Source organism: Oncorhynchus nerka, linkage group LG12 (assembly GCF_034236695.1).
Source record: "Oncorhynchus nerka isolate Pitt River linkage group LG12, Oner_Uvic_2.0, whole genome shotgun sequence".
Lineage (NCBI taxonomy): Eukaryota > Metazoa > Chordata > Actinopteri > Salmoniformes > Salmonidae > Oncorhynchus > Oncorhynchus nerka.
This window is the reverse complement of record NC_088407.1, coordinates 65,964,413-65,981,943: the sequence shown is the minus strand read 5'-3', so window position 1 is coordinate 65,981,943 and position 17,531 is coordinate 65,964,413. Positions and strand designations below refer to the sequence as shown.

Below are 17,531 nucleotides of genomic sequence, written 5' to 3'. Positions count from 1 at the left end.
GAGATGTTGCTTCAATATATACACATATTTTCCTACCTCATGATGCCATCTATTTTGTGAAGTGCACCTGACCCTCATGCAGCAAAGCACCCCCACAACATGATGCTGCCACCCCCGTGCTTCATGGATGGGATGGTGTTCTTCGGCTTACAAGCCTCCCCCTTTTTCCGCCAAACATAACGATGGTCATTATGGCCAAACAGTTCTATTTTTGTTTCATCAAACCAGAGGACATTTCTCCAAAAAGTACAATCTTTGTCCCCATGTGCAGTTGCAAACCGTAGCCTGGCTTTTTTATGGCGGTTTTGGAGCAGTGGCTTCTTCCTTGCAGAGTGGCCTTTCAGGTTATGTTGATATAGGACTCCTTTTACTGTGGATATAGATACTTTTGCACCTGTTTCCTCCAGCATCTTCCCAAGGTCCTTTGCTTTGGTCCTTCTGGGATTGATTTGCTCTTTTCGCATCAAAGTACGTTCATCTCTAGGAGACAGAATGCGTCTCCTTCCTGAGCGGTATGACGGCTGCGTGGTCCCATGGTGTTTATACTTGCGTAGTATTGTTTGTACAGATGAACGTGGTAACTTCAGGCATTTGGAAATTGCTCCCAAGGATTAACCAGACTTGTAGAGGTCTACAATTTTTTTTTCTCTGTCTTCGCTGATTTCTTTTGATTTTCCCATGATGTCAAGCAAAGAGGTACTGAGTTTGAAGGTAGGCCTTGAAATACATCCACATGTACACCTCCGATTGACTCAGGCTAATTGACATCATTTATCAGAAGCTGTTTAAAGGCACAGTCAGCTTAGTGTATGTAAACTTCTGACCCACCAGAATTGTGATACAGTGAATTACAAGTGAAATAATCTGTCTGTAAACAATTGTTGTATAAATTCCTTGTGTCATGCACAAAGTTGATTTCCTAACCGACTTGCCAAAACTATAGTTTGTTAAAAGACATTTGTGGAGTGGTTGAAAAAACTAGTTTTAATGACTCCAACCTAAGTGTATGTAAACTTCTGACTATATCTGTATGTCCTTTGGGTGATGGACCATTTCTTGATGCACATGGGAAACTGTAGAGTGTGAAAAACCCAGCAGTTCTTGATACACACAAACTCGTGTGCCTGTTACCTACTACCATACTACATTCAAAGGCACTTCAATCTTTTGTCTTGCCCATTCACCCTCTGGATGGCACACATACACAATCCATGTCTCAATTGTCTCAAGGCTTAAACATATTCTTTAACTTCTTGCGTCGAGCCATCCCGGATCCGGTATCGTGACTACAGCCTCAAGCTCATTACCATAACGCAACGTTAACTATTCATGAAAATCGCAAATTAAATTAAATTAATCTATTTGCTCTCAAGCTTAGCCTTTTGTTAACAACACTGTCATCTCAGATTTTCAAAATATGCTTCTCAACCATTGCAAAACAAGCATTTGTGTAACAGTATTGATGGCTAACGTAGCATTTAGCGTAGCATTTAGCGTTAGCATTCAGCATGCAACATTTTCCACAAAAACCATAAAAGCATTCAAATAAAATCATTTACCTTTGAAGAACTTCAGATGTTTTCAATGAGGAGACTCTCAGATAGCAAATGTTCAGTTTTTCCTGAAAGATTATTTGTTTAGGACAAATCGCTCCGTTTTCTGCGTCACGTTTAGCTACGAAAAAAAACCTGTATCCAGGATTGTGTAAATCTATCAGCAAGCTCATTAGCATAACACAACGTTAACTATTCATGAAAATCGCAAATGAAATGAAATTAATCTATTTGCTCTCAAGCTTAGCCTTTTGTTAACAACACTGTCATCTCAGATTTTCAAAATATGCTTCTCAACCATTGCAAAACAAGCATTTGTGTAACAGTAATGATGGCTAACGTACCATTTAGCATTAGCATTCAGCATGCAACATTTTCCACAAAAACCATAAAAGCATTCAAATAAATTAATTTACCTTTGAAGAACTTCAGATGTTTTCAATGAGGAGACTCTGTTAAATAGCAAATGTTCCGTTTTTACAAAAAATATTATTTGTGTCGACTAATCGCTCCGTTTTGTTCATTGCGTTTGGGTAAGGAAAAAATAATAATAATAAGTCATTAAAACGCGAACTTTTTTCCAAATTAACTCCATAATATCGACAGAAACATGGCAAACCGATGTTTAGAATCAATCCTCAAGGTGTTTTTCACATATCTATCGACGATAAAATCCATCGTGGCATTTTACTTTCTGTTCTGAAGAAATGGAACGCGCATGGACCTACAGATTACGCACACAGGACACCGGGCGGGACACCAGGTAAATGTAGTCTCTTATGGTCAATCTTCCAATGATATGCCTACAAACACGTCACAATGCTGCAGACACCTCGGGAATAGACAGAAAGCACGGGCTCATTCCTGGCGCATTCACAGCCATATAAGGAGACATTGGAACACAGCGCCTTCAGAATCTGGGGCATTTCCTGTATGAAACTTCATCTTGGTTTCGCCTGTTGCATTAGTTCTGGGGCACTCACAGATAATATCTTTGCAGTTTTGGAGACGTCAGAGTTGTGTCTTTCCAAGGCTGTCAATTCCATGCATAGTCGAGCATCTTTTCGTGACAAAATATTGCGCTTAAAACGGGCACGTCTTTTTATCCAATAATGACACAGCACCCCCATAGGTTCAACAGGTTAACCTGTCTTCTCCCCTTCATCTACACGTATTTGAAGTGGATTTAACAAGATTGAAGTGGATTCAATGAGGATCATGACTTTCACCTGGTTAGTCTGTCATTGAAAGTGTACGTGTTCCTAATGTTTTGTACACTCAGTGTACATGCCCCAGGTAAATCATTTTCCTACATTTATTTACATTTGAAATATTTAAGTTGGACAAAAGTCACTTTCATTTTTAAAAAATAATGTTTTTCTGACAATTACTAAATGTTTAATAAATACAGAGTAGAGTACATAATTATTAGTTATTTCACCCCTTGCAAAGTAATATAATCTGAAATCATGTAAAACCAAATTGACACATGAGCACAACTCACAAACATATGTTCAGTAGAGGATTAACAGTATAATAAACACACAACTTTACTGCCCCACAAATTGGTTTGTGTAATGAATTTCTAATTTAGTCTCTGTTTCTGAATTCTAATTTAGTCTCTGTTTCTGAAATGACAAGGAAGAACGAAACCCCATCTAGCCTGTAACTCTCTCACCCTCTCAGCCCAGATCTCATCCATCACAATGGTATAAACACATTAGTCTCAGTGTGTATTCAACAGGAGCCTAAGCTTCAGATAACACTAAGCCTTCCATATTCATTTGCAGTTCAACATGGCAGATATGGAATATATCCAGCCAACTAATAAACCAAGGTTTGCAGATGGTAGCTTTCACCTGTATTCACCTGGTCGGGTTGTCATGGAAACACTCAGTATGATCTTCCTGGCAGCACCATCCGGTTCTCCTTACAGGCACAGAGAGTAACAAACAAAGCACTTTAGAAGCCAACTCACTTAACCCTATCTCTTTCCAATCTCTGTACCTGTCATTTAGACACATGCACCATCTCACATTGACTCGACAACAGATGGCTTTCCGTATTGCTTATACAGTAAGTATGTAAGTAAGGAGTCTCTGGTGATTCTCGAGTCAGAGGAGCCTTCTTAATCTAAATCATTTTCAGCTTTGGGGCTGGCAGGTCTAACTGGAATTCCATTGATGTGAAAGACAGGTTAGACCCTGTTGGCTCGAGAAAGCCATCAGATCATGTTGTATACATACAATATGACTCTAAAGAAACCAGCTGCCTCAAAATGTGTTTAGCATGGCAGCTCTCTCTTCCTACCACCTTTGACCACAAGGGTTGTTGTAGTCATAACATTGACTTTAAATGGCAGAAATGGAGAGGGTTTTATCCTGACACTGGGCACAGCACAGCAGGTTACAATGAGCCAAGCCTGTCTTGTTTGAAGTGGCAAACCTCACACTGTTTCCACAGTGGCACGTTGGTTCAATAGAGTGTGTCCTACGCTGGCTCTTTCTGGCTGCCCCTCACTGGAGTTAAAGTAGTAATTCACGTTAGAATGATGCCTGCCACCTGTCAGAAGACCATGATCTCTACTGTACTTTGACATCGGTCTCCCCCGAGATCGTTGTCCAAGGCCAAGACTAAGAGCACCGCTGCCAAGAGACGGCATCTTTGAATGGCAGGGAAGGCCAGATTCAAACCGGCCTGTTGAGTATGTATGCATTTGTTTACTGCCTGCCTCCATGTTGAAGGTTTATGCTACTGTGCAAGTACTACTGGGGTTTTGGTTGCCCAAGATTCAGAAGCAGACAGTGGGGTGCAGTAGCAGGGAATAGCTGGAACACTGCTGGAGTGCAGGCATGAAGAGCTAAATGCCTGAGGGGTCAGGGGAAATATGCCACAGGAATGTAGCCTTGCAACCCACTGCAACAGGGGGTGCTAGAAGCTGTGAAAACAGTGGACACAAGTAGTTCAGGGGCCATATCAGTGGAATAGAGTGTATATTTTAGTCTACATTTATGTGGGTTATTACCTGCAATAGATCAATACTGTGTGTTCTGTGTGCATGGGGTTAAACTTCCTCTTCACTGCGACGGATTTCTGTCATATGGATTCTGGAGAGGTCGTTTTTGAGATCAGTGTAGATCCACAATAATACTTTCCTGTGGGTTGGGGCTGCTTTGGAGATTACATAGCCTAATACAGAAGCATGTCTGTACTACGAAATACATTCCCAAAGAGATTTATTCTCAAATATTTTATTTTCTCTGTTAAGCTGTGTGCAATGAACTGACATGCATGATTGTTGCTGACACTTTGATGTTCAGATGAAAGGAATTAAATAAATCTATCATGTGCACTACTGCTGCTCAACTTAAAAAGCTATGTGTAGCCTGCTGTAGCTGCTGGCAAAGTAATTCAAAGCCTATACTTGATCAATCGGATGAGGATACAACTTTCCATTGCTACGAGTTTTGCTATGTAATGTTGTCATTCAAACAATCAGACAACCACATAGTAGAGTAGTTTACCTATTTACCTAGTCGGCTTGTTGCTGTGTTCTATGCAAGATAAATATGCCTCTCAAGCCGCATTAATGTTGCAAGAGTCATAAGGAGCGAAACATGTATTCTGACAAGCAACAATTCATAATTCAATCCCTGGAAAGCACTTTTGAATGCATTTTTGGCCTTTGTAAAAAAAGAGGGTGGTCCCAGTTTTCCATTGCTATCACTTTTTCCTTTACTCCTTCAAATCTTTACTCCTTCAATTCTTTACTCCTTCAATTGCGCGAGTGGCATCATTTACAAACGCAGTTACACCCGGAGTTTCAACCATGGTTTAGAAGCAGCTGCGCAACAGCAGTAATGGTTTGTTCGGGAACCAACGACCCTTTTTGAACAAGACTTTTTTGGTGAAAGAGCCTTTTTATTTGCCTCCCTGATTTGCATACTGTTACTATTGCTTTTTGAGCTCCGGACATTGATTAGTCGCAGATGAGTTATAAAAACATTTTCTGAAGATGGTAATTCCTCAGTGCAGGAACAATATAGGGAGGAGAGAGCCTCATTCTAGTCCACGCAATTTTTTTTCAGTGGGTTAAATTTAGTCTTAATTTTTTTTTGCAGGCCATCTAATAATTTGGTTAGGTACAAATATATTTGGACTCACATTTCATGACCTGACATAATAGCTTATGGGAGAGAAATTACTATCCAATTCTCTAGCAACAGCTCTGGTGGACATTCCTGCAGTCAGCATGCCAATTGCACGCTCCCTCAAAACTTGAGACATCTGTGGCATTTTGTTATGTGACAACTGCACATTTTAGAGTAGCCTTTTTTTGTGTGTCCCCAGCACAAGGTGCAACTGTGTAATTCATGGTCATGCTGTTTAAAAGGCTTATTGATATGCCACACCTGTCAGGTGGATGGATTATCTTGGCAAAGGAGAAATGTTCACTAACAGGAATGTAAAGAAATTTGTGCACAACATTTTAGCAAAATAAACTTTTTGTACTTATGGAACATTTCTGGGATCTTTTATTTCAACACTTTACATGTTGTGTTTATATTTTTGTTCAGTATATTAAAAAAAGCACGAGCTGGCACACACCCAATAAATTTACTGTGAACTTGTATATAGAGTGGCACTCTCTTTATTTATATTTATAGTGTTTAGTGTGTAAATAAATGTTTTCCCAAGAGAACTAAGCAAGGGGACTGGAATTGGCGAAGCTCGCAGTTTAATAGATGTACAGAATGATCTTCTTTCCCTAAAAGTATTATAGTCGTGACTTTCTTACGTGAAAAGGGAGATTCATTTGGACCCAGACAATCGATCTGAGGTCGACTTAAGTTTCAGTCATGGGATTTATTTGAGCTTTAACCCCTGTTTTTGCTTACAGTATGTACATTCTAAATTCTATTTAGACTGAACTGTGTTTTTAATAGGCTACATTGTTATTTGTGATTTAGCACTGTTTGGAAGAACATTGGATATGATATGCCAAAACGGTGATTTCACTGGTGCCCCCCACTGACTTTATGTTCCTCTCCAGGGGTCCATTATCAGGCCAGGCAGACAAAAGCAGATTGGCAGAGAAATAAAGATGGACACAGTGGAAAAGCACTTTTCATCTAAATAAACAGACAAGTGCGAGGGAAGATATGTTTATCTGAGGTGGGGGGGTTATTGGATCTCTGGACCTCATTTTATATGTCTGTAGAGGAAGAAGATGTATGACATCTAGCTTATAGGCTATGTGTTGTCAAGCAGGGTAACTGACACAACAACCTTCCTTTTCGTCTTCTGTATCCTCCGGAACTTGGAAATTGGAACTTGTTCTAATCAGAAGGAATCTGCTGCCCCCCTCTTTAATAATACCTTTCCTGATTACTTTAATCAGAATACTAAAGTAATGCATTTCCAGAAAACTGGCAAAATTCCCAAATTCTGGTGTAGTGAGGCTCCAGTTACGAGGAAGTTGATATTCCGGTCCACACAAAATGCCACATCCTTTTCTCTTCAGTGCTGGGCCCTAACCTGAGGCAATGATCACGCTGGTCTGCTGGTCCACATTCACTCTCTTTTAGCACCCTGCTTTGAACGACGGCATGAAAGAGGGAAAGAAAGGAAAACCAGCGTGTAATCAACGTTTCTAACTGTAGAGTAGAGTTTCCTGTTAAAGAGACTTTTAATATTTTACAGCCCTTAAATGTGTCTATAATGGTGTTAATAGCCACATTGTTTATTAACAGCCTTTTAGTGCAAGGGAGGCATTAAGCCAATAGTGAGGAGAAGGGGATGGGCGGTATACAGTACATAACCTGCATCCGACCCACACCTGGCACTATAATATTGGGACCGCAGCCCAACCCGCCGTAAGGAGAGACTGCTATCGCAAACCAACCATGTCGGCATAGAATTCAACAACGACCAAGTCGCTAACCACTAATATCATAAATATTATAACAGCCAGAAGCCTATACCTTCCCATGAATGTGCCTACTCTAGTTCGTGCCACTCTCAAATGGCAGTAAAATGACTTGATTTGAAAAAGGTTGAAAATCCCTGTGATAGCCTAAGCAGTTGTGATAAATCTCATGTGGTGATTAATAGTAATCCACAAGTATAATGCATCTTTGAATTTCCCTTAGAAACTATGGTGTGATGACAAATGTTGGCAAGGCGTCAACACAAGCTGCCTGGAAAGACGTCTGGTTTGGGATGCCCTATGGCTGGGGGGCAGTATTGAGTAGCTTGGATGAATAAGGTGACCAGAGTAAACTGCCTGCTACTCAGGCCCAGAAGCTAAGATATGCATATTATTATTAGTAGTAGATTTGGATAGAAACCACTCTGAAGTTTCTAAAACTGTTGGAATGATGTCTGTGAGTATAACAGAACTCATATGGCAGGCAAAAACCTGAGACAAAATCCAACCAGGAAGTGGGAAATCTGAGGTTTGTAGTTGTCAAGTCTTTGCCTATCCAAGATACAGTGTAAATTTGGTCCGATTGCACTTCCTAAGGCTTCCACTAGATGTCAACAGTCTTTAGAACCTTATTTCAGGCTTTTACTGTGAAGGGGGAGTGAATGAGAGCTGTTTCAATCAGGTGTCTGGCAGAAAGCCATGAGCTCAGTCTCGCGTGCGGCCATGAGAGCGACCTGCATTCCATTGCATTTCTAAAGACAAAGGAATGGTGTGCTTTTTCCGTTAAAGCTTTTTTGAAATCTGACACAGCGGTTGCATTAAGGAGAAGTATATCTATAATTCCATGCATAACACTTGTATCTTTTATCAATTTTTATTATGAGTATTTCTATAAATAGATGTGGCTCTCTGCAAAATCACTGGATGTTTTGGAAGCAAAACATTACTGAACATAACGCCAATGTAAACTGAGATTTTTGGATATAAATATGAACTTTATCAAACAAAACATACATGTATTGTGTAACATGAAGTCCTATGAGTGTCATCTGATGAAGATCATCAAAGATTAGTGATTCATTTTATCTCTTTCTGCTTTTTGTGACTCCTCTCTTTGGCTGGAAAAATGGCTGTGTTTTTCTGTGATTTGGCGCTGACCTAACATAATCGCATGGTATGCTTTCGTCGTAGAGCCTTTTTGCAATCGGACACTGTGGTGGGATTAACAACAAGTTTATCTTTAAATCTTTAAAATTATCTTTAAAATGGTGTATAATACTTATAATACTGAGATTTCTGTTGTTTGAATTTGGAGCCCTGCACTTTCACTGGCTGTTGTCATATCCCGTTAATGGGATTTCAGCCGTAAGAAGTTGTTTAACATCAATTTTTTCCTAGGTGCTCAAACTGCCCCAGGTGTTTTTCTTTGTATGGCAACATTTTATCACACTCATTATTCATGGTTTGACTTCTTCAAAGTCAGGCTCTACTACATCTTCACTAGGCTCAGAACATGTCACATGAAAAGATGAGGCGGTAGTTACAAATGGAAATGGGTTTTCCTATGGGACTGAGTTATCAGTACCATAGTACCCTACTAAGTCTTTGTCACCATTTTTTGGGTGGATGCTGAAACTAAGAGGGTAACGTGTTTTGTACCCCGTCTCAAACGTTGAGTGACTGGAGACATGGGTTGGACATGGATAGAAAGGTTTCTAATGCCTTTTAATGGATATGTGTATCATTAATGCAGCTCTGCATCTGTTCAGTGCCTTACAGCAGGAGTGTCTAAGTCAAATGTTAGGACAGCATATTGGTGATGGAAAAACATTGTTAAATGTTTATGTAGCCTATATATCGCTGCAACTCCCGTATGGACTCGAGAGAGGCGAAGGTTAGGAGCCGCTCGTCCTCCGAAACACAACCCAGCCAAGCCGCACTGCTTCTTGACACAAAAGCCAGCCGCACTAATGTGTCGGAAGAAACACCGTACACCTGGCGACCGTGTTAGCATGCATTGCGCCCGGCCCGCCACAGGAGTCGCTAGTGCATGATGGGACAAGAACATCCCTGCCAGCCAAACCCTCCCCTAAACCCGGACAAATTGTGCACCGCTCCATGGGTCTCCCGGTTGCGGCCAGCTGTGACAGACCCTAGACTCAAACCAGGAACTCTGGTAGCACAGCTAGCACTGCTTTAGACCACTGTGCCACTCGGGAGGCCCAACTATGCATATACAATAAACAGCGAGTAGCAGCAGTGTAAAAACAAAGGGGGGTCCATGTATGGTGCCTGCCACCGGTTATGAATTTTATGTATAATGACTAAATTATGTATACATTTAAAGTAATGATAGGACTATATCTAATAGAATTCTATCCTGTCTCTGTTTAATGATGAATGTTTGTCCATAAGAAAAAGGAACTGTGGCAGACAACTTGTGACCACTGTGGAACTGATAACAGGGAAGGAAGTCTCCCCATCCAGGGAGGGGAGAAACCTTGGGCTTGTAGTAGATTGTATAACAGGTGGCAGGATGGGATAAGCAATGTATGAGTAGGAGAAGACTTGTGAACTATATTGTTATTGTCTGAGAGGAGGGACATTTATGATGAAATGAGATGCAGGGTAGCCTAGTGGTTAGAGCGTTGGACTAGTAACCGGAAGGTTGCAAGTTCAAATCCCAGAGCTGACAAGGTACAAATCTGTCGTTCTGCCCCTGAACAGGCAGTTAACCCACTGTTCCTAGGCCGTCATTGAAAATAAGAATTTGTTCTTAACTGACTTGCCTAGTTAAATAAAGGTAACATTTTTAAAAATAAACCAATGTACAGGAAATGATAAGCAGAGCTCTCGTAAATAAATGTTGCTGACTATTGTAGACTGGCCTCTGTCTGTTTCATTTCAATAGGAATCTTACAAATTCTTGGTAACAGACCGACTAGTTTAATTGAAGTTCAGTTTATGATCATTGAGAACATAATTCTCTTAACACCAGTCTGCTCGCTTTTGCCAGTTATTGTCAGGTATGTGGATGATCAGGACTTTATTCAGAAACGTTTCTTGAGCTACTTATTTTTTTTTATTTAACCTTTCTTTAACTAGGCAAGTCAGTTAAGAATAAATTCTTATTTACAATGACGGCCTACCCCGGGTCAAACCCTAACTCATTCTTATGTCTTTTGTCTAACTGTTTTTTTTATTGTTTTTTGTCTTTCCTATCAAATCCTGTCCTGCCTTCAGTAGAAGAGTTCAGCTGTTCTCCAACACCATCCATCCAAGATGAGCCTGTCCTGTGCTGAAGCATATGAACACCTCAACCCCTGTCCTACACTTAAGTCAAGCCTCTGAACACCTTAACTCATGCCTCATACCCTCATTCAATCACTGCTGTGATCCTTTCCCAACACTTTGTAAGTAGCCCTCTCATTCCCATGCCCCATAATGTTGTACTATAAGTGTATTTATTAAATGCTTTAGGTTGAAATAATTAGTATTTGACGATTTGTGAAAGCACGCGTTGTCGTCTCAGTGCGGTCCTCTCTGTGGGTCTCTATACCGTGGGTCTCCCATCCTCCAATCAAGTCACCAGCCTCCACTGACTTACTTAACCCAATAATCTGGCAATTGCATTGACTGCATTAGCGAGCAAGTTATACCAGCGGGGGACTAAAATGTCCCTTGAGCCTCATGTTTGACCCCTGCTCTAGAGGTCCTAAATACAATGGAGAATATTGATGGCTTGTTGACTGCTTGGGTGGGCTCTGGCAAATTTTCTATCTGGATTGTTTTCATCTGCCTGATGGGAATATTACATTTACAAATGAATAAATAAATACATTGAGACATTTTCATATGCCTTTGTTGTTCATCTAGATGATGACGGTGTTTCTATAAAGCAATAAAAACCTCTCATTACCTTTCTCTGTCTTCAGGATTATAGATTAAATGGTGAATTTCACCATAAGTGTGCTGTCACCAATCTACCTGTCATCCCCACATGAGTTCAGCTGGTCCAGCTTTCCATAACTGTACTTTCCACCTGATGTCACTTCCCAGCCGAGACAGCTGACGCACGTAGACATGACACCATATGCCATGGAGACTGGAGAGTGAGCCCTAGGAAGGCTCTATCCTTCCCTATCTCCAGCCCCCTCTTTCCTAGTCAGAAAACCGACAGAGCAGGCGTATAGCAGAGAGTGTGGGCATACAGTATGAATGGATCCTGAGGAGTCCCCAGGCTATTGCTCTCTTATGAGGTGCAAGAGAGGTACGTGAGGAGAGCTTTAGTGCAGCTCTTAACCCACACTGTCACTTAACAACTGCGGCAGGGCTGCACAAGGCTGTCCACACGCTCCGTGGCCAGGTGGCTTGCACACCAACATTTTACGACCGGGGGAACACCTGCTTTCTAACAGTGCGCTGGGTCTGGCCTGGCACTGTGTGGCATGTCAGCCCATTGGACCTCGTTAAAGAGGGTGTTAGGGCGGGCTGGACGCCACTGACCAAGTTCCATGCTGTTCCCAGAACCTTCTGTGAACCTCCCTTCTCTCTTTCCTACTCCTTTCATTTCTCACCTCCAGAACAATTAAAAAGGAAGGTAATATATCTATAAAACGACTAAGGCTGGAAGGTTTAGTCGTTGACAAATTGTTCCTGTTTCGGAAAACCATTTGGTTTCCTTAGTTCCAGGGTAAAGCTGGTCATCTGAGCTTGTGTGTTCTTTACCAAATGTTTCACTGTGGCAGGAGTTTGACTTCAGGAGTTGACTTCAGTAAACACGTGTGTGTGCATGCGTGCGTGTTTTCTTTCACAGAACAGACTGAACATTCATTCACAAGTGAAGTGTACGTGTCATGTTGGTTCCATCTTTGGTGCAGAACATGTAAAACATTAACCTTCCTGCTCTGTCACATTTAGCACTCAGGTGTTTAGAAATCAGTCCCTTTCACTGTGACATCTTAAGTCCACTCTGTCCGTCCATCCTCTCTGTCCCCACAGCAAAGCAGGTTCAAGGACTGTCCTGACCTGTCCGCAGGGGCCGGCGGTCGTGTGTGTGTGTGTGTGTGTGTGTGTGTGTTGTGATTCTGGATGGCCAGAGAGCACCTGTGTCCCTTTCTAAGAAGCTGCCATCGTATGCGGCTCGTTTCAGCTAGTTCTGTCTTGTTCTTAATACCATGTCTTGTTTGGAGGTGTTTTGAATGAGTCACGTTAGCTAACCAACAACTGTAACAATGTATTTGAGAGACAACAAGTGCTCATTGTGGAAATGTATTTGTTTTCAATAGACATTGGAGACAAAATATTTGTATTTATTTCACCTTTATATAGATAACAATCTAAGCCAACCCTGTTTTGCCTCATAGTTGAGCACGTATCGGTTTGGTTACTAAACAACCAGCCCGTCTTTAAAAAGGTAATCTATAAATAAAAACTTGTGTAGGTGTGTTAGAGATAGATGAAGAGTAAAATGTGTGTCTGTGCATGCGTGTGGTTGTCTAGGTGTGTTTTTGTGTTTGTTTGCGTGTGTTATTAGTGGTTATGTCAGTTAGTATTTTTTCAGTGTTTAACAACCAGCCTCTTCCTTCCACATTCTTTAGAACATTCCTCTGTTCCTCTGGAAGAGGAGCTGCTTCCCATCAAAACTACCTCTTTACACATCAAAGCTCACCTGTGTCCCTCTGTGCACCTCTTTCTCTGTCTCTCTTTCACGCCCACACATACTTCATTTTCTGTCACACTCAGACTCACACTCACACATATTGGTATCTTTCAACAGCTTCATTAATCTATAGCTACAAGGCTACATTGGTAGGTAATACGTTTTAATCAGTCTACTGTAACTACATGTGATTTTTATTTAATCGTTCTTTAACTAGGCAAGTCAGTTAAGAACAAGTTATTCTTTACAATGAAGTCCTACCCCAACCTGGACGACGCTGGGCCAATTGTGCGCCGCCCTATGGGACTCCCAATCACGGCCTGTTGTGATACAGCTTGGAATTGAACCAGGGTCTGTAATGACGCCTCTAGAACGCTGCGTCACTCGGGAGCCCCTAAAGTAATCATTTATCATGGTAGGGCCATAAACAATAACTACTAATGCTGCATATTATAAGAAAGTTTCAAATCTCATCTTTCTGGTTAATATAGTTATAAATTGCTGAGGTGTAGTCACTTTTGAGGACACAATACAAATATGATAAAAAATATGAAGATTTTTATGATTAATTTCCTATTCAACAAAGTGGTATGAATAAGGCTTGAAATGACTTATATGCTTTCTAAATATAGTATAATCAAATAATAAATAAACTATACCATTTTACTTTCCTTATAATTGTAAAATACATATTTGGATGTTTGGTGTTTGGAAAAAAAGTGCATATTTTCAGAAGGTCTCTCTTGATCAAAACATCTGACCCCACTGCTGTAAACGTCAGACAGAGCTCTAGCTTGGCTCCGTGAACTCGTTAGGAACTTGCCTTTCGTCTCATATTAATCTTGTCCGTCTCTTTAAAAAAAAAAATGTTTTACCTTTATTTAAACCAGGCAAGTCAGTTAAGAACAAATTCTTAGTTTCAATGACGGTCTAGGAACAGTGGGTTAACTGCCTGTTCAGGGGCAGAACGACAGATTAGTACCTTGTCAGCTCGGGGGTTTGAACTTGCAACCTTCCGGTTCCTAGTCCAACTCTCTATCCACTAGGCTACCCTGCCGCCCCTATGACAAACTAAAAGTTTAAAATCTATTAATTATTTTAGATTACTTTGATAAAGTTAGATTTATAACTATCTTTGAACATGCTAGAGTGACGGAACCAATCTCGCCTGCTGGGCTATGATGTAAGGATTGCGGCCACATGTCAGTTGCAGTGACGCGGGGTTCATGCAGGAGTTGATGGTCCGTCAGAAGAGCGAATGAAATAGGAAGCTTCAAGTGTTAGATTTCACATCCTACTTCACACAGGCAAAAGTGTCCATGAGAACCAAGGCTACCGCTCAATGCAAGCTATTTTGATCTACGGTGTCCATAGATTGATTTCTAAGTGAAAATCAGTCGGAAGCGGTACCAGAACCACGCATGTCCCTTAAACAGGGGACTTTACATTAAAGTATTGCCGAAGCAGGCCATGAAAATGGAAGATTAATGTTAATTGTTTTTCAATGATAGGGAGAGCCTCTAATGAATGCCACAGGTTTCACAGCAGTAGATCACTGTTAAAGCACGCTATTATGTTATCTCTGAAGTACAACATGTGGTTGCTTCCCCCGTCCCCCTCCCCATGTCAAAACAGCAGCCTTTCTTCCTACTGCCCTGTCGTCAAGGGGATACCTAAGTATTTTAGTGAGTTTGTTTCACTCACGTTGGAGGACGGCATTTCTCTCTTCCTCTCTCTAACACTCTCACTCTCTCTTGGCCCCTTTTACCCCTAAATCTAGACATATCCCTCCTCCACCTCTCCCCCATCCATTCCCTATGTCCCCGATGTACTCCTTGAAAAGGTGTTAAACCTCTGGGTCCCCATAAGGATCTCTGGAGCTAGTTAATCAATCCCTGCTTTGAACTGGTAAGAAAAATACAATTCCAACAACCACAAAGGATGCATAGTAAGTCCACATCCAATCTGTGGGCCTTGCTCTCTCTGGGTCATTGACTGGCTGTTAGGTAGAGGTTTATCACTCTTCCAGCCTGCTGCTGGCCAAATGGGCAGGTGTTTCCTGTTTCCTAATACTGGTGTTCTGACACATGTATTTTCTCTCTTTCTCTCTTGTTCTCTCTCTTCTTTTATTTGTTCTCCATCTCATGTAATCACATGCATTGCCCATGTCACGCCCTCTCTTCCTGGACATCTCATCGCTTTTACCACTTTCACAAGCGTGCTCTCACCAACAGTATATTTCTGTCTCTCTCTCCAACTGTTTTGTCTTTAATGCCTTTGCTCCGCCACTCAAGCAACTCCTTCTTCACATAGTGCCCCCTGGCAGCAGTAATGTAGCATAACATAAGAGCTGCACACAACTTTTAACTCTAGTCTGAATGTTGGAATAATAGATACAGTACCTGCACATTGTCAACAAGTTTGGGAAAAGATCTAAAACCAAATTCATTGTATTTATTAAAACATGATGCCCTAAAAGTTCCATATTGCATCTTTAAACTGAAGTCATTAAAAATCTGAAGACAGATAATGGTCCATAAATGTCATGGAACATCTATGCTTCTAAATTTATTGTAAGACACACAGATTAACTGAATGCATAGGAGAATGTCCCAAGAAGGAGGTTTAAGTTGGGTATGACTAACATCCTTTCTTCTACATGTTCTTGTGCAGGTGGTGAAATCTGTGATGCTGTTCCCCACTATTGAGCGCATGGCGGTGACCCCTCAGGGCAGGCTGTTGACCCCGGTGCTGTGCCACCTGCGCCTATGTAGCTTACCTGCCCGTCTTCCTCCTCTCTCTGCTGCCTGAAGTATTCTCTTCTATCCAGTAATCACTTCCCCAATAAAACTGCATCTGAATCTCATATTGTGTTGCGGCACTGAATCAGTTGATACACGTCATAATTTATCCAGTCTTTTGAAAGAAATTAAATATCTCTGTTTTGGCAAAGGAAGCCCTACATTACTGTAGCATCAGGAAATACAATGTTTGAAATTAGGTTTACATAAAGCAAAGCTAGTCCCAGCCAGGTGTGGCTACCAAGAGGAGGATGGCATATTTTACTGTCAGAGATTAGATATTATTTATTACAACTTCTAGAATATATCCCCTCTTAATTTGCCAGATGATGGCTGGGGATTTGGGTATGAGTGGAAGGAATTAAGACAGCTTCTAGGAGAAGGAGAAGAGCCGGCCATCCCTCCTTCCTGCATAGAGCGGAGGAAAGCAAAGCCTGGCTCACTCGCTCTTTCTGTCGGATTTGAAGTGTGCTATGTTTTCCTCCTCAGTCTGTCCTGGGAGGGGAGAGATTGATGTTGTGGCGGCCCGAGGGCCTGTGCCAAAAAAAGCTCTCTCTAGCCAAGTAGCCATGCTGTGTCTCAGCCTCAGAAGCTTCTTCCTTCTTTCTCCCTCAGTCTCTTCTGTGAGGTCAGAAAGCATCTTATTTTTCTTGTCACTGCTGAGCATGTTTTTAATCATTAGCACTTCCCTTTAATTAGCTTTTGGAATTTCTTTATTCCCTCATGGTCCTTTTTTTTGCGTTTTCCTGCTCAATTAATTATACTCTGACTAGTTAAAGAAGACGTTAAACATCGTCAATTCTTAATAGTTGTATACCTTTTTTCTAAAATAAAAAAGTTACTTGATTTCTAAAGGCAAGTTGGAATAGAGTTGTTCCTTATTGGTTTTGCACTATTGAACATTGGCCCCTTTCTAAAGATGGAATGCTGTAGTGTTTCTCTGTCATGTGTGACATATATAATAAATGGCCAGTTGACAGGCCTAATTAACAAAACATGTTGCGATTAGATGGAACTTCCTGCGTACATTTCAGCGTTTATTTTTCCTGAAATCCCTTGCAAGGAAAGGGAAAACGTTGATGTGTTGGTGCTGAAGGAGGGTTCTGGGTGCTCAGTAGCAGGCAGTCACAGACCGCCACCATTCTTATACGGCTTTGAAGGGATAGCCTGAGCTCCATTTCCAAGCTTGTACTGCTCTAGACAATTGAGTCGACCACAGAGTGTATCCTAATGCTAGTTATTATACAATAAGAAATATATTGAATGTTATTCACATTTTCATTGAAATATTAATTTTATTTATAACAGTAGATTTCCTGTTTTGATGTAGTTTTTTGATGACAGCTTTGCACACTCTTGGCATTCTCTCAACCAGCTTCACCTGGAATGCTTTTCCAACAGTCTTGGAGTTCCGACATATGCTGAGCACTTGTTAGAAGATTTTTCTTTGACAAGTCAGACGCAAAGGATTTACTCCAGACAGCCGACAAAGCCCTCGTCCCTGTCATTCTCAGGAGAAAGAGACAGAGATATTGGGGAGGTAGGTCTGGGTGCCTTGTAAGGATCCGACATCGAGTAGGTAATCT

At 41.2% G+C, this 17,531-nt stretch overlaps 1 long non-coding RNA gene across 2 annotated transcripts in view; it reads left to right on the top strand.

Annotated features, from left to right (window-relative positions):
• LOC115138625 (uncharacterized) overlaps nucleotides 1-16,709 on the top strand; it is a 36,117-nt gene extending 19,408 nt beyond the window's left edge. For both annotated transcript variants that reach the window (XR_003864975.2, XR_003864976.2), the window contains 2 exons: nucleotides 10,726-10,895; nucleotides 15,818-16,709. This is a non-coding gene — a long non-coding RNA (uncharacterized LOC115138625). The remainder of the gene's footprint in view (nucleotides 1-10,725; nucleotides 10,896-15,817) is intronic.
• The last annotated feature ends 822 nt before the right edge of the window (nucleotides 16,710-17,531 follow it).